The sequence below is a fragment of the Rhipicephalus microplus genome, chromosome X (genome assembly GCF_043290135.1).
Source record: "Rhipicephalus microplus isolate Deutch F79 chromosome X, USDA_Rmic, whole genome shotgun sequence".
NCBI lineage: Eukaryota > Metazoa > Arthropoda > Arachnida > Ixodida > Ixodidae > Rhipicephalus > Rhipicephalus microplus.
Genome location: NC_134710.1, coordinates 212064262 through 212088530, shown reverse-complemented (window position 1 = coordinate 212088530; position 24269 = coordinate 212064262). Strand labels below are relative to the sequence as shown.

General features: G+C 44.8%; 1 long non-coding RNA gene across 2 annotated transcripts in view; it reads left to right on the top strand.

Annotated features, from left to right (window-relative positions):
• Nucleotides 1-24269, top strand: part of LOC119187715 (uncharacterized) — a 44442-nt gene that overhangs the window by 7337 nt on the left and 12836 nt on the right. The window contains exons 2-3 of one of the 2 annotated variants that reach the window (XR_012887172.1): nucleotides 480-571; nucleotides 20624-22878. This is a non-coding gene — a long non-coding RNA (uncharacterized LOC119187715). Of the gene's footprint in view, nucleotides 1-479; nucleotides 572-20623; nucleotide 24269 lie in introns of those variants that run through there. The other variant, XR_005111889.2, reaches the window with a different exon arrangement.

The following is a 24269-nucleotide window of genomic DNA, read 5'->3' as shown; positions in this document are numbered from 1 at the left end:
ATAATTCCTCAAAAAGGTATTCATTAGATACAAAGTACCGCTTATTTCGACATCTCTCCTGTTTTATTTCAGCATCTCTCCTGCTATTGATACCAACATTACCAACTGCTTGTTCTTCTTCCCCTTGTCTTCATACTGTTCCATTCAAGTCATCAATGACTGTAGCACAATGGGCTTGTGCCTTTTTCATTGCCAATAGAAAATGCTCATGAACTGGTCTACATCTATGGCTGCATACACCTATACCTTCATCCATGCATGCCTAATTTAGAGGGGTCCTGAAGATTAAACTTACTGATGTTCAATTTCCTGTTCACAGCCCTAGGTTTTTTTAATTCCTCGACCTCAGGCAAACCTGATAATCACTGCATATTGTAATTCATTGAGGGTCTCTCTGTTGTTTTATTTGCAGTATTAAAGCGTGAAATGTGCCTTGTATCAAAAAGAACTCTATTTGGGAAGACGTGATTTGCTTTCAGTACAAGCTAGGCATTCAAGTTGTGCGGTGGAGCCCATGCTGTCCCACTTTATGAGCAGAAGTCTTGGGCTGCCGGTCTATAGACGGGAATGAGTGAGTGAAACGAGTTCCAAAGTTTTTGGAAAAACATGCTTTTTATATCTATCACTGTCCTCTCACAGTGCTCTTGGTAAAGTGTAGTAATGCATCATGAATATGACATCCACAATTACTTCCTTCAGCACGAAATTTTTATGATTCTGTCTTATTTGGCACGTTTTCAATACGAGAATTGCCATTCTGTCAACGCCGCGACAATTTGGTACAGAATAGATGAGATTGAACTCCGTGGACAGGTATTGAAAAAATATATATATATAAAGTTAATAATTTATTGGTCTTTTCTGTATTAAATTGGCATAGAGATCTACAGAATTACATTAATTGGAGTCTACATGTCCAATTCGAACAAGTTCCTTTACAAGAAATATTGCTGCAGTCGAGAAACAAAACTAACATATTTGGTTATTTTGCTGTTTTATAAAAACTCGTAATTGCGCCAAGTTTCATTTGCTCTAATTCTATAAAAGTTATTTACTCTATTTACCCCACTTAATAGAAGAATTAGCACAATATGCTAAGATTGAAAATGTTCAATTTCAATGTGGAAATATTTCTGGTTTAATACTCTAGCTAGAAAGGGTCCTTTTTTTCCTCTAACAGGCCCAAATGGCAAATGTTTGTTGAGATTGTGCTCGGTTAGAAACCTTAATCAAAAGATACAGGACTACTGACTGAATTGATTCTAGGCATGTTGTGAATAACTGTTTCATAATTCACCTTCAAATTTTGGTGCAAAGAATTTGTGTTATATTGCGTGTATCTATCAATGCATAAAAAAACCAACTTCTACCTTCCTTAGGCATCACTGTCTAGGCCTGTACAGCTGCCGCCACGTCTGTGTAGCGCAGGCAAGCAGGCGGTTTTTGCTCTGTGGGGCAAAACCTTGAGGCAATATCAGGCTCTGATCTGGTCAGCCTTGCAACTAGGACACGAACGCTCCTGGTACATCACTTTATAAACCAAACTGTATCAAGTTTTCGCGCCACGAAGCAAAAACTGGCTGTTGGCGTGCTCTACATAGACGTGGCCACGACTGTACATAACGCTTCCGCACAAGCTGGAAGCTTGCAAGTGTTTGTGCGCCTCCAGGTATTTTTATACATTGCAAATATTTTGCAAGCGCTCTCACTCCACAAATGACATGAGTGCAATGTAGAGCAGAGCACATGCATTGATGCTGAAGTCATCCGTTTATAGAATTGTGTGTGCATTTCAATGAAGTTAGAGAAGGGGCTCTAACGAGCAACACTGTATGAAATTAGTGGTTAGGCATGGATATCATGGTATGCATAATTTATCAAGAGATGGAAAATTTGGTCATTTTCACCTAAATTTAGCTGGATACAGCAGGCTCAATTTCTTGATAGTATAGCGCAATTGAAAGTGTGATTGCCCAATTGCATCCACAATGTGATATCAAAAGTGAAGGCAGATTCACATTCTGCAGTAAATTTTCCTGGAATACAGAAGTCATTCATCTTCTTGAGTTTGTAGCACACAAACAAGTTTTACAAAGTAATTTAATGGTTCTACTGTAATTTCTCCTTGCTCAAATACTACCACTGCAATCCCAGAGGCACATAATGAGCTGATGACAAGATTGACAAAATGAAAGTTTAAATTGAAGTTTGATAAGGTACAGAAGCAGCACTTGCACAACTACACACCAGCTGAGTAGGCACAGTTTGAGAGAAGGGCAGCACTTGAGCATCAAGGTTCTTCTCATGGCATATTTTTTTTTATGCACAAAGAACAATTTTTTATTCAATCGCACCAACAAAATTACTTTTACAGAACTCGCGTGACCTCTTCATCTATTGTGCAAACTTGGACAATTGTTGACTCGTGAGACATTTACCAATACATTTTCGATACTTATAAATCTAAATAAAAAACACCTCATGCTTATGTGTTATCTTTTTTAAAAATTGGCTGCCTACTGAATGATTTCATTAGTTTGTTCTCCTTGATTCCTCTTCATATATATATCAAGGGAGCAGCAGGATTATATCAGATAGTTTACAGCGGTAGCCTCCTAATTGATCGTCACAATATTATGTCCAGTGGTCCTTCAACTGAATGTGCCTTAGGCATTCACTCAAAACCTAGCAATTCTACTCCCCCCCTTCCTCCCTTGAACACATGCATGCATGTCTGCTGCGCTGCATTAACATCCTCTTGCGTGTCAGTTGATATGTTGCCGTTAATCGTAAATGTTTTCGTAGATCAGTTATATACTCTAACCTCGATATAACAAACCCAGATATAACTAATATTTGTTATGATGAAATAAATAAAGAACAGTTTTACAATATTTATAGTGCTAGCTAGACTATACTTTTATAACGAGCTTTCAGTTTTAACAAACTTATTTTGTATAAATATCAACTTCGTTATAATGAGGTTTTAGTGCACCTCTTATTATATTTGCTGTGATGAAACTGCATAAATAGGCTGTGAGTCAGTGGCGTAACTAAGGGGGTGCAAGGGTACAAGGACCCCGGGCGTCATTTTTGAGGGGGCGCTGAGCCAAGTCTGCTCAACATGTACTCTGGGACCTTCTGAAGTACCAAACAGAATGCTAGCTCCCCTCGCCCAGTGGGAGGGTCACCCTTCAAGTTCACTCTTCAGTGAGGGCATGCCATCACTCTGTTTCAACACTCCCTTCCTCAACTTATTCTCTGCTACTACTACATTTGAAGCTAGAGGCTAAATGGTGCTCCTCACCTTCAACAAACAAAACGCAATCTTTTGGGAGCCTGTGGCTTCTGGGAACTTGTGGATCATATGATCAAGAAGCGTGTGGCTCTTTTGTCATAGACAAGTCTGTAAAAAGCAATAAGATAAATAGGTTGGTGTTGGCCTGTTTCAACATGAGCACAATTTTAGTTGTGAACATATGTATCCTGGGCAGTAGACAGAAACTTTTTGCTGGAGTTCTGACTTCTCTATATTGGTGATCTAGCATATGTTTGTGCACATTATGTATCATCATCATCAGCCTGACTATTTCTACTGCAGGAGAAAGGCCTCTCCCATGTTCTGATAGTCAACTCGGTCCTGTGCTTGCTGCTTTCATTTTGTTCAAGCAAACTTCCTAATCCCATCTGCCCACATAACTTTGTGCACTCCTTTTAACCCGCTTCCCTTTTCAGGGAAACCAATTGGTTATCCTTAGTGACCAGTGGTTATCCTGCCTACGCGATAGATGTCCGGCCCCCGTTCATTTCTTCTTCTTGATTTCAACTATGATACCCTTAACCTCGGTTTGTTACCTGATTCACTCTGCTCTCTTCTTGTCTCTTAATGGTACAGCTATCATTTTTCTCTTTATCGCTCACTGCATCATCTTCAATTTAAGCTGAACAAGCCTCCAGGTTTTTGGTTCGTAGGTAAGTACCGGCAAAATGAAGCTGTTACATACTTTCCTCTTGAGGGATAGTGACAATCTATCAGTCATAATTTGAGAGTGCTTGTTGAATGAGCTCCAACCCATTCCTAATTCTTCTAGTTACTTCAATCTCGTGGTTCAGCTCCGTGGTTATTAGCTGTCTTAAGTAGACGTGGTCTTTTACAACTTCAAGTGTACTATTACCCATCTTGAAGCTCTGTTCTCTTATGAGGTTGTTGTACATTATTTTCGCTTTCTGCAGTAGAACTTTAAGACCTACCTTCCTGCTCTCCTTGTCTGATTCAATAATCATGATTTGCAATTTGTCCCCTGAGTTACTCAAAAATGCAATATCATCTGCAAAGCACAGGTTACTGAGGTATGCTCCATTCATTCTTATGTAACCCTTCCCATTCTAGGCCTTTGAAAACCTCTTATAAGCACGTGGTAAATAGCATTGCCGAAATTGTATCCCCTTGTCTTACACCCTTTTTGATTGGTATTCTGTCGCTTTCTTTATGGAGCATTATGGTGGCAGTTGATTCTCTGAAGATTTCTTCCAGGAAGTTTATAAATGCTTTGTCGACGCCCTGATTCCCCAGTTTCTGCATGACTGCTGATATTTCTACTAAATAAATGCCTTCTCGTAATTTATTAAGGCTATGTATAGTGGTTGGCTGTATTCTGATCATTTCTCTATAACCTGATAGATAGCATGAATGTGGTCAATTGTTTAGTAGCCTGTTTGAAATCCTGCTTGTCCTTTAGTTGTCTGAATTCTAATGCTGCCTTGATTCTGTTAGTAATTACCTTTGTAAATACCTTGCATATGACAGAGAGCAAGATGATCGGCCTGTAATTCTTCAAGTCCTTGTCATCTCCTAAGCATTAAGATGATGTTAGCATTCTTCCAAAATTATGGTACCCTCCCCGTCAGGAAACACTTTGTGAACAGGGTGGCCAGTTTATCTAACGCAAGCTGTTCTCCATCTTTCAGCAGATCTGATGTTACCCGAACCTGAAAAGCAGCTTAGCTTCTCTGCATTCTCTCCAAGGCTTTTCTGACTTCTTCGGTCATTACTGGCGGGATGTCATATAGAATACTGCTAGTTCTTACATTACGGTCGTGGTGTTTTCTGCTACTGTACATATCTCTGTAAAAGACCTGTGTTATTTTAACTATCCTATTCGTAAGGGTAGTTACTTTGCCTTCCTTGTCTCTTAGTGAATACATCTGGTTTTTGCCTATCCCAGGTTTCCTCTTCACCGCTTTGACGCTTCCTTCTTTCTTTAGAGCATGTTCAATTTTCTCTACGTTATACCTCCTTATATCGGATACCTTACGCTTATTAGTCAACTTTGAAAGCTCTACCAGTTCTTTCTTCTTCGTTGTGTTTGAGACTTTTATGCTTTGAAATTTCTTAATGAGACTTATTTTCTCCTGGGACAGCTTGCCAGTGTCCTGTCTAACTACCGTATTTCCAACTGCTACTGCACCCTCCGTAATGATACTTGTCAGATGATCGTTCAGTTCCTCAACGCTAAGGCTGGTTTCCTCGATAAGAGCCAAGTATCTACGCTGAAGGGAGACTCTGAATTCCTGCATTTCCCTCTCAGTGCTAGCTCATTGAAGGGCTTCTTAAATATCAGTTACTCTCGTTCCTTCTTCAAGTCTATGTGAGTTTGAGATCTTACTATTCTATAGTTTCTGCTTTCTATCTTGACTAGCACTTCCAAATCCTTCACGGTGCCTGGGTGTGCACTCAGTATAAAGTCTTTTTCGTTCCTACTTTCACCATTAGGGCTCATCCTTGTCCACTTCCGGTTTCTTTGTTTTCGGTAGAAAGTGTTCAAGATCAGTAAATAATTGCATTCTGCAAATTCTACTAATAACTCCCCTCAGGTATTTCTAGTACCAATGCTATAATCTACTACTGCCTGATCTCCAGCCTGCTTTTTCCCTACCTTAGCAGTCAAATTGCCCTTCAGTATAGTATACTGTGTTTTTACCCTACTGATCACTGATTTCACGTCCTTATAGAAGCTTTCAACCAGTGCGTCATCATGGCTGGATGTAGGCGCATAAGGCTGTTCCACCTTCATCTTGTATCTCCTATTGAGTACTATACCTACCACCCTTTCATTAATGCTATAGTATTCTGTTATGTTACCAGCTATATTTCTGTGGATAAAGAACCCTATGTCGAGTTCTCTTCTGTCAGCCCAGCCACAATTGCAAAGCACATGCTCATTCTGTAGCACTGTATATGCCTCATGTCTTTCTAACCTCACTGAGCCCTATTAAATCTCATTTAACACAATTTATCTCCTCGAATAGTATAGCTAGACTTGCCTCACTTGATAAGGTTCTAGCGATAAACGTTGCCAAGGTCATGTTCCAATGGCGGCCTGTCCAGACCCAGAGATTATTAGCACCCTCGGCTGCTAAGAATCTCTTGGTCTGGACAGAACTGAGCCGCTGCGAACTGAGGAACTGAGCCATTGCGAATTGACGTATCATGTGGGAGGTAGTGGGAAAATACTGCACAGGGGGGCCAATCCTTTTCTGATGAGGGAGTGCGTTACTGGTGGTGGTCACTGGTGAGGCTGCACCCCAGACCTCTTAGGGCAACGCCATCATCACGCAGATTTTTTTTTTAATCCAGTTGGGAAATGCTTGGCACCGGCATTCGAACCACGAACCTCTTGCACGTGAGGCTGATACTCTAATTACTACGCTGTCGCTGCTATTGAAGGACATGTATCATCATCATCATCATCAGCCTGACTACGTCCACTGCAGGACAAAGGCCTCTCCCATGTTCCGCCAGTTAACCCGGTCCTGTGCTTGCTGCTGCCAATTTATACCCGCAAACTTCTTAATCTCATCTGCCCACCTAACCTTCTGTCTCCCCCTAACCCGCTTCCCTTCTCTGGGAATCCAGTTAGTTACCCTTAATGACCAGCGGTTATCCTGTCTACGCGCTACATGCCCGGCCCATGTCCATTTCCTCTTCTTTATTTCAACTATGATATCCTTAACCCCCGTTTGTCCCCTAATCCACTCTGCCCTCTTCTTGTCTCTTAAGGTTACAGCTACCATTTTTCTTTCCATTGCTCGCTGCGTCGTCCTCAATTTAAGCTGAACCCTCTTTGTAAGTCTCCAGGTTTCTGCTTCGTAGCTAAGTACCGGCAAGATACAGCTGTTATATACCTTCCTCTTGAGGGATAGTGGCAATCTACCTGTCATAATTCGAGAGTGCTTGCCGAATGGGCTCCACCCCATTCTTATTCTTCTAGTTACTTCAATCTCGTGGTTAGGCTCTGCGGTTATTACCTGCCCTAAGTAGACATAGTCTTTTACAACTTCAAGTGCACTATTACCTATCTCGAGGCGCTGCTCCTTTCCGAGGTTGTTGTACATTACTTTCGTTTTCTGCAGATTAATTTTAAGACCCACCTTTCTGCTCTCCTTGTCTAACTCCGTAATCATGAGTTGCAATTCATCCCCTGAGTTACTCAGCAATGCAATGTCATCGGCGAAGCGCAGGTCACCAGAGAAGGATTGGCCACCCTGGTGCAGTATCTGGCCACTACCTCCCACATGCATACGTCAAATAACTCGCGGCCCTCAGTCCCCAGCAGCTGCAAAGCAACTGACCATGGCGGCGGTCAGATCTGCAACGCAGCAGAGGGTGCTAAGAATCTCTGGATCCGGACAGGCCGCCATTGGAACCTGAACTTGGCAACATTTAACGCTAGAACCTTATCTAGTGAGGGAAGTCTAGCTGTACTATTCGAGGAGCTAGAGGGTGTTAAATGGGATATAATAGGGCTCAGTGAGGATAGGAGGACAGATGAGGCCTATACTGTGCTACAGAATGAGCACGTCCTTTGCTATCGGGGCTTGGCAGACAGAAGAGAACTGGGAGTGGGGTTCCTAATTCACAGAAACATAGCTGGCAACATAGAGGAATACTATAGCATTAATGAAAGGGTGGTAGGTATTGTAATTAAACTGAATAAAAGATACAAGATGAAGGTAGTACAGGCTTACGCGCCTACATCCAGCCGTGATGACGCTTCAGTTGAAAGCTTCTATGAAGACGTGGAATCGGCAATGAGTAAGGTAAAAACACAGTATACTATAGTGATGGGCGACTTTAATGCAAAGGTAGGGAAGAAGCAGGCTGGAGACCAGGCAGTAGGAGATTATGGCATCGGCACTAGAAACGCCAGAGGAGAGCTACTAGTAGAATTCGCAGAACGCAATAATTTGCGGATTTTGAATACCTGCTACCGAAAACGAGAAAACCGCAAGTGGACATGGAGGAGCCCTAATGGCGAAAATGAGAACAAAATAGACTTTATAATGACTGCACACCCAGGAATCGTGCAGGATGTGGAAGTGGTTGGCAAGGTACGATGCAGTGACCATAGAACGGTCGGTCTCGAATTCGCCTAGACTTGAAAGAGGAACGACAGAAACTGATACGCAAGAAGCCAATCAATGAGCTAGCACTGAGAGGGAAAGTACAGGAATTCAGAGTGTCGCTGCAGAACAGGTACTCGGCTCTTTGTGAGGAAACCAACCTTAGCGTAGATACAATGAATGATAATCTGACGAGTCTCATTACGGAGTGTGCAGTGGAAGTTGGAGGCAGGGTAGTTAGACAGGACACTGGCAAGCTTTCCCAGGAAACGAAGAACCTAATTAGGAAGCGACAAATCATGAAAGTGTCAAGTACAACAGACAAAATAGAACAGGCAGAGCTTTCGAAGTTGATTAATAGACGTAAAGTATGCGATGTAAGAAGGTATAACATGGAGAAAATTGAACACGCTCTGAAAAACGGAGGAAGAGTCAAAGCAGTGAAGAGGAAACTTGGGATAGCCAAAAGTCGGAGGTATGCACTAAGGGACAAAGAAGGCAAAATAACTACCAATATGGATAGGATAGTTAAAATAGCGGAGGAGTTTTACAGAGATCTGTACAGTAGCCGAGACAACCACGACCTTAATACTATAAGAACTAGCAGTAACCCAGATGACACCCCACCAGTAATAATAGAAGAAGTCAGAAAAGCTTTGGAGAGCATGCAAAGAGGCAAAGCTTCTGGTGAGGATTAGGTAACATCAGATCTGCTGAAAGATGGAGGACAGATTGTGTTAGAAAAACTAGCCACCCTGTTTACAAGGTGTCTCCTGATGGGAAGGGTACCAGAGTCTTGGAAGAACGCTAACATCATCTTAATACATAAGAAAGGAGATTACAAGGACTTGAAGAATTACAGGCCGATCAGCTTGCTCTCTGTAGTATACAAGATATTTACAAAGGTAATTGCTAACAGAGTAAAGAAAACATTAGAATTCAATCAACCAAAGGAACAAGCAGGATTTCGAACAGGCTACTCAACAATTGACCACATTCATACTATCAATCAGGTAATAGAGAAATGCTCAGAGTATAACCAACCACTATACATAGCCTTCGTAGATTACGAGAAGGCGTTTGATTCAGTAGAAATATCAGCCGTCATGCAGACACTGCGGAATCAGGGCGTAGATTAAGTATATATAAATATTCTGGAAGAAATCTACAGGGGATCAACTGCTACCATAGTGCTTCATAAAGAAAGCAACAGAATACCAATCAAGAAGGGTGTAAGGCAGGGGGACACAATCTCCAAAATGCTATTTACCGTGTGCTTACAGGAGGTTTTCAGAAGCCTAGAATGGGAACAGTTAGGGACATGTATATACATTTACAAATGTAATGTATATCCGTGAGATGGGAGGTCGAATCTCCCTAACCTCCTCCTAGCTTCGCCACTGAACTGGTATCTTGAAATCTTCGTTTTCTTCGGGTTTGGCCCAAACAACATTGGTTCTTCCGCATGTACATAACCTCAGTGATAATTGGAAAGGAAAAGCGCTGCCCACAGTCTTTTTGAAGAGTTGTGATCAAAAATTTCTTTACCAACTAATCAAACATGTCAGCCTCCAAGCTTACACGGCGAGTTTTCATGAGCAGATATCTGAATGAAAGAACGAAAGGATAAAACTAAGTACAGGTTATCTTGTTAGGCTACATTATTAACCTTTTGAAGTGACAAACTCGTTCAAAAACTGCTTTCTTCCATCAAACTGTGTCGCCCCTACTGGTTTTTCTCTGTGTGTTGGTACTTTCCCCCTGACATTTTCCTCAATCAGCGTGCATAGGTTGGAGTTGCCTATGAGGGATCACTTACCCGAAGTAATTATTTTTTGGAAGACTTCGAGGTGTTTGCTTCTTCTGATAGAAATAGAGAAGTCCTGTGGGAAGTAAATGTCATTCACTAAATTGATAATTCTGTCACCAGTCCGCAGAGAAAGTCGCCTTCTTGAAAGTGCGTGCAGCAAATGCCTGCGTGTGTCTCTGGCTAATTGCTCCTTCTAAGCTAGCTTTATCAGCCATGCGTCCCTATGTTAATATTTTTGGGAAGAAAAAAACCATAAATGTGAAATTGTACCCTGCTCTATTGCATGTGCGATACACAAATTGTGGTTTACAGTACCACTGAAAACATTAGTCATGCTTTCTAAGCTTTTGTTGTTTCTAGATGCCAGTGAACAAGAATTGGTTGTGAAAGGAGGCTGCATGAAGGGGTAAACTCAGAGAAAAGACATGCTCGGGCCGCTGGCTACCTGTTTTTAGAGCCAGGTTCTGTGGAGCAAGGTGGCATCACCTGATCATAATGTCGTAACATGTCGACTCCTACACCCGTGTCTTTCGTGGTGGGCCTCGTGTAAAATAGAACAAAAGAAATTCAAGAAGTGTAGTTGCAATGGCAATTTATCCTATTTCCTATTACTTATGGATTCACGTCGTTATTGCTGTCAATTGAGCTTTACCAAGTTAAAAAAATGCCAGAAATTGAAGGGAATATACGTGTACTATCGGCATCAAATGAAATGCAAACAGTGACAAGCAATAGAAACCATGTAGTACGCTCCATCCAGTCATCACCATTGATAGTGCCACGTTTCATTTCCCAAGTTTCTGTTATCGTCCCAAAACACCACACCATTCTCAGCGCGAACCGTGCCTGCAGTTTTCGAGAAGGTTCCGGACTGTAGTAGATCATTTCGATAAGATCACGCCCACTGTGCGAACGGTACAGATTGTTCTGGAACCTACGCCGCCGCCAGCGATAACGCTAGAACATTCGACGGCAAGAGTATAAATGCCGACGCGCTTCGCCGCTTGTCAGTTGTTGATCGAAGGCCGACGCTGCGTTCGCCGCTATCAGTCCGAGACTGCTATCTGTGCAAGACTGCTGCTGTAATTAGACTTTCCCTTTACCGGGCACAGGTTCGTCCAAATAAACAGTTAAATCCCAACACGAAGTTTCCTGTCTTCGGCCACATCATGACCCGTGACTCCTGGTGGAGATTCTGCTTCGTTCATGTACCGGACGCCCTCGTCAAGCCGTGAACCCAGCCCCCGTCGCGGAGAAGACACCGACGCCAACCAAGAGCAGGGAACGAGCCGCCGACAGCAAGGTCTCCCACCGGAGTACGGCCTTGTACAAGACAACGCGCGGAAGACCAAGACCATGACCTCGACTGCAGCGACAATGACAACCGGAGCGTCCCAGCCCGCGATCGTCATTCATCAACCCAGGGAACCACCAACGTTCCATGGCTCATCGTTTGAAGACCCGGAAACCTGGCTAGAAACATACGACCATGTGGCCGCCCTCAACCACTGGGACAACGAAGAAAAGCTCCGTTGTGTGTACTTCTACCTGAAAGACACCGCAAGGACCTGGCTAGAGAATCGGGAGTCCACGCTTCGAACGTGGGATGTCTTCTGCGGCGCATTTCTGCAAACGTTTGCGAGCGTCGCTCGCAAAGAGAGGGCCGCTGCTCTACTCGAGACCCTGGTTCAGCTACCAAATGAAAAGGTTGGAATTTTCACAGAGGAGATGACCCGCCTATTCCGTCACGCTGACCCAGACATGCCTGAGAAAAAGAAAGTTCTTTTCCTCATGCGAGGGGTCAAACAGGAGCTCTTTGCGGGACTAATGAGGAATCCACCGAACACCGTTCAAGAATTTGTATCCGAGGCGACCATCATCGAAAAAACGCTGGACATGCGCACCAGACAGTATAATCGTCGCCTGACTCCAGAATGCGCTGCTGCTCAAGCCAGAGACTCCGACGACCTGCGTGAAACGATCCAAGCGATCGTGCGGGAAGAGCTGCGCAAACTGTTGCCTTTGGCGCAGCCTCAAGTGGATTCGATCGCCGACATTGTGCGAGAAGAAGTCCGGCAATCGCTTTGAATTCCCGAAACACCACCGCCCGAGCCAGAAGCTATGAGCTACGCCGCTGCAGTGCGCCACAACGCTCCTCCCCGTCCACGCCAAAACGCCGTCCCTTCGCACTTCCGTCGCCAGACGCCACCGCCGCCACCACGCCCACCGACGTCCTACCGTTCCCCAGCGGGCCAGCGCAGTGCACCGAGGAAAACGGACGTTTGGCGTGCACCTGACAACCGCCCGCTCTGCTACCACTGCGGCGAGGCCGGGCACACATACCGCCGTTGTCAGTACCGACAGATGGGACTGCGCGGCTTCCCCGTCAATGCACCGCGTCCGCAGCCAGGAGATCGGCTACGTGACATCGCCGACTGCCTGGCAGGAACTCAATGGACACCACGAAGTCCTTCCCGTTTGCCGTCGCCCAGCCGCCGCATGTCACCGCACCTCCGGCAATACTCTGGTCCAACGCGGGGCCGGTCTCCTAGCCCGTATTCGGGAAACTAAGGGCAGCAACTGATGGAGGTGCGGTTGCTGTGCGACGAACTACCGAAGATCCTCCGACGACGACGACGCCGCGACGGAGCTTTTTGAACACAACACCAACCAGGCAAAGCCCTGAAGGCAAAAGCTCACTTACCGAAGGTGGCCGGACGACGCAACATGGAAGTAGCGGAACAAGCCGACGCAGCCGTGACCCGACGCCACGCCCTAACTGTAATGCGAGACGGCGAACTAGCGACCTCGACGTTCTTATTGACGGCCACAGTGTGACCGCTCTCATCGATACTGGAGCCGACTATTCTTTCATCAGTGGGTCGTTCGCCGCGAAGTTAAAGAAAGTTAGGACAGCTTGGAAAGGCCCTGAAATCCGCACAGCCGGAGGTCATCTTGTAATGCCTGCAGGAATCTGCACAGCGAGAGTCACCATTAACGGCCGTATTTATCCTACAGACTTCGTAGTCCTACAGCGTTGCTCGAGAGATGTCATCCTTGGCATGGACTTCTTATGCCTCCATGGTGCTGTCATCAACCTAAAAACAAAGTCGATAACGTTATCCACAGAAGAAGCACTACCGCCGCGCACGCTGTCAGGACACCATGCCTTGAATGTGCTGGAAGAACAAGTCACCATTCCGCCTTGCTCAAGCGTCATTATTTCAGTCGGCGCTCCTAAATCGCCTAACTTGGAAGGCGTCGTTGAAGGCAGTCAGCCTCTGTTGGTCACCCGAAATATTTGCGTCGCAAGAGGAATAGCAGAGCTGCGGGAAGGCAAAGCAACGGTTATGCTCACGAATTTCAGCAATGAGTACAAACATGTGAACAAAGGAACAACGGTCGCATACATCGAAGAAATTGTCGAAGCCACCAGTGCTTTCGCCCTCGCCGATTCTGCGGAACCTGCTCAGAGGAACCAAGCCCCTCCAATAGCTTTCGACGTCAATCCCAGACTACCGAACGATAAGCAAGAACAGCTCAAGGCCCTGCTCCTGCAATACGAAGATTGCTTTTCGTCGTCATCGAAAATTCGGCAGACCCCAATCACGAAACATCGCATCATAACCGAAGAAAATGCCAGACCACTCCGTCAGAGTCCGTACAGGGTTTCGACGCGAGAACGTGAGGCCATGAAGAGACAAGTTGATGAAATGCTACGAGACGACATCATCCAGCCGTCCAAGAGTCCATGGGCGTCCCCCGTGGTGTTAGTGAAGAAAAAGGATGGAACCCTACGTTTCTGCGTCGATTATCGCCGCCTGAACAAAATCACAAGAAAGGACGTGTATCCTCTCCCACGAATAGACGACGCACTTGATCGGCTCCATAACGCCAAGTACTTTTCGTCAATGGACCTCAAGACTGGCTATTGGCAAATCGAAGTCGACGAAAGAGACCGAGAGAAGACGGCGTTTATAACACCGGACGGCCTCTTCGAGTTTAAGGTGATGCCCTTCGGCCTTTGCTCAGCGCCTGCAACTTTTCAACGCGTTATGGATACAGTACTGGCAGGATTGAAGTGGCAAACTTGCCTTGTGTACTTGGACGACGTCGTCGTGTTTTCTTCGAGTTTCGATGAGCATCTTCGGCGCCTTGAAGCTGTACTGCAAGCCATCAAGACGTCCGGACTCACACTGAAGCCAGAAAAGTGCAGATTTGCGTATGAGGAGCTCTTGTTTCTGGGACACGTTATCAGCAAGTCTGGAGTTCGTCCCGATCCACGGAAAACAGCCGCCATCGCCGACTTCCCGCCGCCCACTGACAAGAAGGCCGTGCGCCGATTTCTGGGCCTGTGCGCCTATTATAGGCGGTTCGTGAAAAACTTCGCCCTCATCGCCGATCCTCTCACTAACCTTACCAAGGCCGATGTGGAGTTCAAGTGGGAAACGCCACAGGAACACGCTTTCCAGGAGCTTAAACATCGCCTCCAGACGCCTCCGTTACTTGCCCATTTCGACGAATTCGCCGAGACAGAAATACATACTGACGCAAGCAGCGTAGGTCTTGGCGCCGTTCTTGGGCAGAGGGCTAATGGACTTGAAAGGGTTATTAGTTACGCCAGCCGATCGCTATCCAAAGCAGAAGCAAATTATTCCACAACAGAAAAGGAGTGCCTTGCCATCATCTGGGCTACGTCGAAATTTCGCCCCTACCTCTATGGCAGGCCCTTCAAAGTTGTGAGCGACCACCACGCCTTGTGTTGGCTAGCCACCTTGAAGGACCCTTCAGGTCGCCTCGCACGATGGAGCCTGAGACTTCAAGAGTATGACATTACTGTCATTTACATGTCCGGCAAAAAACACTCTGACGCCGACTGTCTCTCTCGTGCGCCTGTCGACCAACCGCTACCCGACGACCCGGATGACGAGTACTTCTTGGGAACGATAACTACCAACGACTTCGCTGAACGACAGCGGGCCGACCCGGAACTTAAGGCCCTAATAGAATACCTCGAAGGCAGGACCGCCGAAGTCCCAAAGGTATTTAAGCGCGCACTTGCGTCGTTCTTTCTACGAAACGGTCTTCTACAATAGAAAAACTTTTTACGGCTTCGAGCTAAGTACCTCCTTGTGGTGCCTTCAGCTCTGCGACCAGAACTCCTGCAGGCCCTGCACGACGATCCGACGGCAGGGCGCCTCGGTGTTTCTCGCACGCTCGCGAGGATACATGAAAGGTACTACTGGCCACGTCTTACCACCAACGTCACTCGTTATGTGAGGACATGCCGGGACTGTCAGCGACGCAAGACACCGCCGACAAGGCCAGCGGGACTTCTGCAGCCAATTGATCCACCTTGCCGACCTTTCCAGCAGATTGGTATGGACCTACTGGGGCCGTTCCCGACGTCGACTTTCGGAAACAAGTGGATCGTGGTAGCTACCGACTACCTCACCCGCTACGCCGAAACAAAAGCCCTGCCAAAGGCAGTGCATCCGAGGTAGCTAAGTTCTTCGTCGAAAATATCGTCCTACGTCACGGCGCCCCGGAGGTCCTTATCACCGACAGAGGAATGGCATTCACTGCCGACTTAACTCAAGCGATCTTGGCATACAGCCAAACAAACCACCGCCGGACGACAGCGTACCACCCACACACCAACGGCCTCACCGAGCGGCTTAACAAGACGATCGCCGACATGCTGTCAATGTACGTCGATGTCGAACACAAGACGTGGGACGCCATTCTTCCGTATGTGACCTTCGTATAAAACACGGCGGTGCAGGAGACGACGCAGATATCTCCATACAAATTGGTCTACGGAAGGAGCCCGGCAACGACGCTCGATGCCATGTTACCCAACGTCACCGACGAAGAAAACCTCGATGTGAGCGAGTACCTTCAACGCGCTGAAGAAGCCCGACAACTTGCGCGTCTCCGTATCAAGAATCAACAGACGACCGACAGCCACCATTACAACCTTCGACGACGCTTCGTGGAATACCAGCCCGGTGAACGTGTTTGGGTGTGGACGCCGATACGCCGACGTGGACTAAGTGAAAAGCTTCTGCGACGTTACTTCGGACCGTACAGGGTGGTTTGACGTCTTGGCCCACATGATTACGAGGTTGTCCCCGACGGCATCACGAACTCTCAACGACGCCGATCGCGACCTGAAGTCGTACATGTCGCGCGCCTCAAGCCGTTTCATGCGCGTTAACAAACTGAAACAGTGTTTTTTTGTATTATAGTTGTATCGTAATTTATTCATTGTACTTTCTAGCATTATTATTGTACCTTCATCTTTAGTTAAAGCATCAGGACGATGCCTTTTTTTCAGAGGGGGGCAATGCCACGTTCCATTTCCCAAGTTTTTGTTATCGTCCCAAAACACCACACCATTCTCAGCGCGAACCGCGCCTGCAGTTTTCGAGAAGGTTCCGGACTGTAGTAGATCATTTCGATAAGATCACGCCCACTGTGCGACTGGTACAGATTGTTCTGGAACCTACGCCGCCACCAGCGATAACGCTAGAACATTTGACGGCAAGAGTATAAATGCCGACGCGCTTCGCCGCTTGTCAGTTGTTGATTGAAGGCCGACGCTGCGTTCGCCGCTATCAGTCCGAGACTGCTGTCTGTGCAAGACTGCTGCTGTAATTAGACTTTCCCTTTACCGGGCACAGGTTCGCCCAAATAAACAGTTAAATCCCAACACGAAGTTTCCTGTCTTCGGCCACGTCACGACCCTGTGACAATAGGTGCACATCAGTTCTGTTTGATAGCACTGCGCATGTCTGCTGTGATGTCTCGACGGGACGCTCTAGAAATTGCAGGTGCTTGCGGCTGTTTGCGTTTCATTTGATGCCGATAATACTAATGCTCCTTTCCATTTGTCTCAATGATCACAAATGCTGTTCAGCCGTTATTTGCCGAGAGCTATTTATGTTGATATCTTCCTCATTCTTTTGTTTTGATTTCTTGCTTCTTCCGGTGAGCGTTTTGGCTATAACAGCATCCAGGTGTAGCTTGACTCCGGTAATGTCGACGTTCCTTAAACGAGCAAGCCTCGCACCGATTCTGCGACTGATTTCACTCGTATTCTGTTGCTGCCCCGCAAAAAAAAAAAATATGTGGTTTTGATGGTTTTGATCTCATGGTACATTTCTTTTCATTGGTAACCACCCACCTGCTCTTCGGATGCGTACCGTATTCCAGGGGCGGATTGAGTAGCTAAGCATGGCTCTGCTCTCACTGCTCTTCCGCGATTTTCTTCACAGCATCGGGCCTCTGCTCGAGTTCTCCAAAACAAAAACGGTGTTAATAAAAATGAAAAGTATAAACACGAGCAATCATAAACAGTATTCAGCAACGTGACATCGTAAAAGAAAACGACGCTTTGCTTTCCGTCCGTTGGAGCCAGGCTTCATTCTCAAAAAGCTGCTGCCGCCGCGAAAGCAAGGGGGGGGGGGGGGGGGATCCTCGCACACTCAATGAAATGCAATCCTTCTTCTATGTGGTGATCTTCGGGGCAAGGTTGCAAATCTACAACGAGAATAAACGTGGCAATCATGAAAACCGCGGCATCACTTCACCGCGGCCAAACAGTGGCTGATTCCATGCGTGTGGTGACGTGTGATGGCACTTTCTTATTGGCTGAGAGCAATCTGATTCATGACGATATTCCTTCAGCACTGAGTCTGAGGCATAAGAATTTGAGTAGGAGATACGCAGTCTACGCTTTATCTCCACTAATAACTTTTCTTTTCACACCCTACCAAAACTGGACGCTTTCTTCAATGGTCTGCTCATTCCACCTCAACTTCATACTTATTGTTAGCGTACTTTTAAGGTCTCTAACTGAATGTGCATATTGGACGTCCAAGCAGGAGAGTTAGACCAGAAAAAATCTATGCACTCATGTTTCACTTACTACCTCGTAGAAAAAGTGGATCATGAACGTCAAGCTCACTTTCGGCTCCGATGAGGCGGTAAGCTACAATGACACTTCATAATCTGCTAACAAAGCTCAAGATTTTGCATTTGTTGGTTCAAGTGAACGGGTTGTGGTGGCTACATGAGAACGTATTGGCATATTATCTAGTATATCATACTCTGAATAAGACTTTAAATAAACACCCACAAAGGGCTAAAATGTATGAAATGCCTAACATTGCAATTTGAAATATTTTTCCTTATCTCATACATCAGTCAATTTTAAAGGCGATTGAGTGCAGGTATTGCAATGACATAAACCAGCCTTCAAAAAGACTAAAATCTTGACAATTCTGAAACAGAGAATTTCGTTTCACAGTCATGCACCAACACAAGTGGACTGTAGTGGTTCCTTCAAGGAAAAAAAATGGTATATAGAAGTTATGCCTGTGTAGTTAATGACCACTCCTATTAGGAAAAATGAAAAGAAGAAAAGTGCGATGAAGACAGTCATGTGCGGGCATGGCTTGACTTTAGAGATGTCCGCGGGTCGTGTGTTCGAGAACCAGGGAACAGAGTGCAGCCGATGTCGAAAATGTATGACCGGAGAGCGACAGTTCGTTTTGTAATGAGCGTGCGCCATGTTATATGTAAAATATATAGAACCCATTTTTCTTTTTTCACAACCATTGTTCGCGATCAATGTTTGCACTGGTGTGCATGCTAATTTGTGACAACAGGGTTTGACAGAACGAATATATTTGAATGCATCATTACCATTGACAAAAATGTAGGCATAATATGCAGATTTGATGAACGCTATCAATAATTTAGAACAATTTCTTTTATGGCAAAATAATAAGAACCCATTACATGTCGACTTTGTCATTTTCTTTTATGTGGTTGCATGTAATTTGCAAACTTCGTATATTTCGTGGAAACTAGGCAAGTGACTGGCAACATCCATTCCTTCTTTCACATTTTTTCTATCTAACGTTGTGGACTTCTGGTGGGTTATACGATGCATGGATGTGCAAGATGGCTTTAGTTCACTGTATTGGACAATCAGTCAAGAGACATGGTTATACGCTTGCCCAAAACAGACAAATGGCTTTTTACATGTGAAGCAGCTTATGGCAGGGGCCTCGTCCCTCGCTTCTTCCCACTGCATCCACACCTTCACTGCACATGCGCATCCCCTCCCTCTTTCTTCTCCTTCCCTATGGCCCCCCTGTCTCTCCCAAGTCAGCGCTGAAAGAAGGGCCGAAAGTAACACTGACTGACGGTGCCCAGACAATGGTTGTCGAAGTGTTTGAATTCGTCCATCATGTTCGTATACACGTCGCTCTTGTGGTGAAAGCGATGGTCACCAGCAGTGGTAGTCAGGTGGATGTTTTGAATGTTGTTGCGCCTGATTAAGGCGACATGAACTGTGGGTGTCGCTCACTATCTCCCCGCTGCTTTGCATCCACACATAGTTCTCTTTAGCAGGAGATTATGTAATTTTTTGCACTATAATAATAGTAATAATACTAATAATATGAATCACTAAATTTACCTTCACGAGTCCACAGGGCGCGGGTTCGAATCCCGGCTACTGCGGCTGCATTTCCGATGGAGGCGGAAATGTTGTAGGCCCGTGTGCTCAGATTTGGGTGCACGTTAAAGAACCCCAGGTGGTCAAAATTTCCGGAGCCCTCCACTACGGCATCTCTCATAATCATATCATGGTTTTGGGATGTTAAACCCCACAAATCAATCAATCAATTACCTTCACGAGGGGCATGAAAATATATTTGCCATGGGTGCAGTCCTATCTAGTTACGCGGCTGCTGTATTTGTAACTGATGGCTTATTTAAACACTCCTCTTTTATAATTTCCCACAAATACTCCTGGTGAATTTCTAATTATTTAAGAGCTTCAAGCGTTACTTTCATTTTATGTCACTTAGTTATCTAAACTTCACTGTCACGTGCAGAAGCCATAATATCTGCTATTGATGATGTTTTTACGTGTGTAAAATTTAACTCATATTCAGTCTGTAAGAGCTTGTTCCTGCAATACATTAATAACAACACCCATTTACTCTTATTTAATTGCATGCCTAACCACTTGACTGGCTTGTTGATTAAATATAAGGGAGGATACAGTATAGAAAATCAATGCATATGATGAGAGGCTAGCGAAGTAGGCAGAGTGTAAACGGCAGCCTCCTACTAGTGCTGTTAAAGAGAATTAGCAGAGAGTGTGCTCTTAAAACTCTCACATTGCTAAACCACTAGATTAAAAAAAGTTCCAAACTCTCCTTACCAATTTACTTTAACTCTTCTGGGGAATAGTTTTGTAAGTGTTGAATGTTGGGTGTATTTATGGAATACAATCTTGTAAATATATGGCCGGCTTGTCATGCAAGCAAGTTTTGTGACAGAATTCATACTGTACAAAATACTGTCTTTTATTGATATTTTCTGCAGGTTGCTGAGTGCGTGACAGCTACACATGTGGCGCTTAACAGGATGCCCCACGGGTCTGACATGCGACACCTAAGTACTATGTATTTTTTAAATAAAAACTTCAGTTTTCTATTTACTCCACCCCTCCTTTTTTTCATTCAGAGCGCAGGTCTCATTCCAGCAGACTTGATGCCTCCAGATAGTATGTGAAGGATTATTGGTCAACTGCCAGCTCGTAGTAAGATCTTGTGCTATATCACGGCAACCGGCAAAAAAAAAAGGGCTGTGACTATACTGACGAGGCCCGTCAGCGCAGTACTATCGTGACTACGGTGATGGAACCCATCAGTGCAGTACTATTGTTAAAGAGAGGGGGCCAGTCATAATAGCAATGTAGCTATAACGACGGGCCCTGTTATCGTAAAGCAATGACTACGGGGAGGGGGCCTGTCACTGCTGTGTAATTATAAAAATTAGGGGCCGTTGCCATAAGTTTGTAGTTGTTTTAGACACCACCATCTAGCTCTTCTGGTTGTGTTGCGCAGTTGGGAAGCGGTCGTGCTGCAGGTCATCAACTCGAATCCCATTTTGTTATTTTTTTACTTTTTTTACGGTAATGCTTGAAGAACCGCATTACTTCTCTCAAGGAGTGGTAATTTTGCTTTTGTACAAGAAAATAATGTAGCTGTTTGTGCCGGTTGTTTGGCAGTAGATTTTTCTAAGCGCAGTGGGTACATTATTGGTGTACTGCAACATGATGCGTTGTTGACGTGCGACTTCAGTTCTAATCGCGCTGACCAACTGAACTCTTCTCTTTCTTTTATGCTTTCAATATTCTTTTGAGTAATGTTGCCTATTTTAAAACAATAATCGCGTAGGGCGACATTCTACAATGGAGTGATGGGAGCAGCCGCTTGCCGGCAAGAACTTGGACGATCAGCTGAGTTATGGTGGTGGCGTTCATAATGATGGTTTTGACCACCATCATTAAAAGTGCATGCACAGACTTTACCGCATTGAGACAATTGATACAGCTATAATGATATAATTGTGAGGTGGCCTGTTAGAACAACCCTGCCTATAGTGACAGGCCGAATATAGTGCTCTCTTTCTGCTCTTCCAGAAGTGATTGGAGAAGTTTTTTTTTTTTTGTACTGCTGTACGAGGTGGGTGCATTTAAGCTCCTTATGACTACCTTTTCTCAGCATAGAAAACATCAGCGCTGCTAGATGCATGTTCATTCTTTCATATTTTCTTGTTTCATCGACTCCATCACATCTTGTAATTACCCAAGGCGGCAGTCACACCAGCCTGAACTTGGATGGATAGATGGAAACGGCTTTATTGAAAGTCTCACGATGTTTACAACCTGTTTTTCGTGTTAAAATTTGGATTCCTCAATCAATGGGAATTGGGGAAGCATGTGCATTAAAACCTGTAAGTTTTGATATGGTGCCCACTGTTTACTGTATGGTTATGACGTGAGGCTTGGGTTGCGCGTGCCATACATGTTGTCGCAGCAGTGGTTGCTTCTTAATGAAGCCCTGACAGTTCTACTGCCACACCACGAGCTCGTCAGTGGAGCTCGCCATTGTGGTGTTCAGTGTATGTGCTATCTGAGATAGGGCTATTGGGATTGACGTAGCGCCCACAGGAGGCATCATTGATCGGCCTCTGCGAAGGCCTATGTGAGCCTTGAATTTATCAATGTGAAATTCTACCCTGTCTGTGCAGGCAGTGAGGTTGTTGACCGCAATGCCGATGTTGCGGATCGCACATTGAAAGTCAGTGAGTAGTTTTCTCATTTCTTCTTGTTCATTCCGCCATTCAATTATTGTGGCCTGTTTTATGCACCCATCTCTTACTGTAGCTTCAAGATTGTCGTGCCATTCAGATTCGGAGCTGGTTGCCACTGGTTTCTTTGCGGCTGGCGCTTCACCAACGTTAACGCTCGCAAAAGGAGTTTCAACCTAAATAGGCTTATGTATAGATGACTGCACCATCGACTGCTTAATCTCGTGGATTTCTTGTGTTAAGTGTTAACTGCTGCACTACCGTGTGTAAGTGCGCATTTTCGTGCCGTACTGCTGCTAATGCCACGTCTTAAGTGTTCCTCTTATTACTAGATTTTTTGGCAGTAGCTCTTTGAGCCCCACGTCTTCGTGTGCCCTTAACCGCATCTGTGAAGCTCTCGTTGTCAGGTAGATCTGGGTCCTGATGACCAGCTTGCTTTGGACGCCGCGACCTGGAATGGCCATGACTCTTCGAAGATCTTGGTAAGGAAGATGTCAGTTCGTTCAACTTGTATTTCCATAGCGGCTTGAGGAAAGTCAACGCGCAGTTGTAGCTGCGACCAGCTATAGGCGTCCGTAATGCACCTCAGCTCAGTGTCGAAGCGTCTCTAGAAAAAAAAAAGGTCCAATAAAATGATGAAAAAGGCAGTTCTCACCTTGATAAAAATATTGGTAGAGTCTGGAAAACTTGCAGGAGACGATAGAGCAAACACAACACGGATATTGTTCAAACACGCTGCAAAATCACTTGTGAAGGCCTGCGCTGCCGTGAAACGCATCTGCTCTTTTTGGTGCTTGTAGCGTCTCTCAGCCAGAACTTCCCAGTGAAAGCAGACAACTGGTCACATCCACGCCTTCAGTGCTCTCACGTTTCAACTGCTGAGAACGATATGTAACACGTTTCGCTCCCACGGGACAAGCGTCGTTTCAGTATGATAATAGAGTTACAGAGAGCACACCACCGTGCGAGCATCTACTGCACTGTAGAAAGCTCAGATGTTTATCTACATTTGCAGAGCAATATCAGACATTAGTGGAACGAAAGCGGCATGCATATTTCTTTGTTTAAAAGAACCAATTCAATCAAGGTTTGTGTGTGTAATTTCATGCAAAGTAGGCATGAAGTTGGAGCCACATTTATTGTAGTCATATCTATTTTGGTTTTGGGACCTACTGAAGCATACTGTCGAACTAAAGAGCCCTTAGAATTTTCTATATTGAGCTGCACAACCTTTTTTATTGGTTATATGTCCCCTTCAGACAGCGTCATGAAAAATACATGGAACGGATTGATTTAGGAACATCACATTGTGAGTAACAAATTATTAGTTGAAGCTACAATATGAATCTAAAGTGTTGGAAACCTCACCGAGGGTGGTTGTTCGAAGGGATAATGAAATTGACTTTTTCGTTACCATGCGAAGATAGCTATTTTTCAGATATCTCGGGAATATTGTTTTTGCCAGTTTGAAAAGTATTCCAGAATGCATTGCAGCATACCAAATTATGCAAAATGTAATACTTCTTTTTAAATATATCTTTACAGCACTGAAATTATTTCAGAATAGATAAAAATGTGAAAAGTAAGTAATTTCTGGTTGCCTGCTAAAAGACAGTGCAATAACTAACAGTATAAATGCAAGAATAGTCAACACAGAAAATTCCGAGTATACATTAAGAAACAAATGACCCAAAAACAGAATAAACAATTATAAATATTGTAGAAAATGTTTTTATTCACATAAAAAAGAAAATTGGAACAGAGGTGCTGGTTCATTGCTTGTGCAATGTTGTGAAGCATTGCTTGGTTTTTCTTAAGACACAGGCAAGCTCGTACACTTTTCTCAGTAAATTCTGTTTTTTTTTTTTTTCAG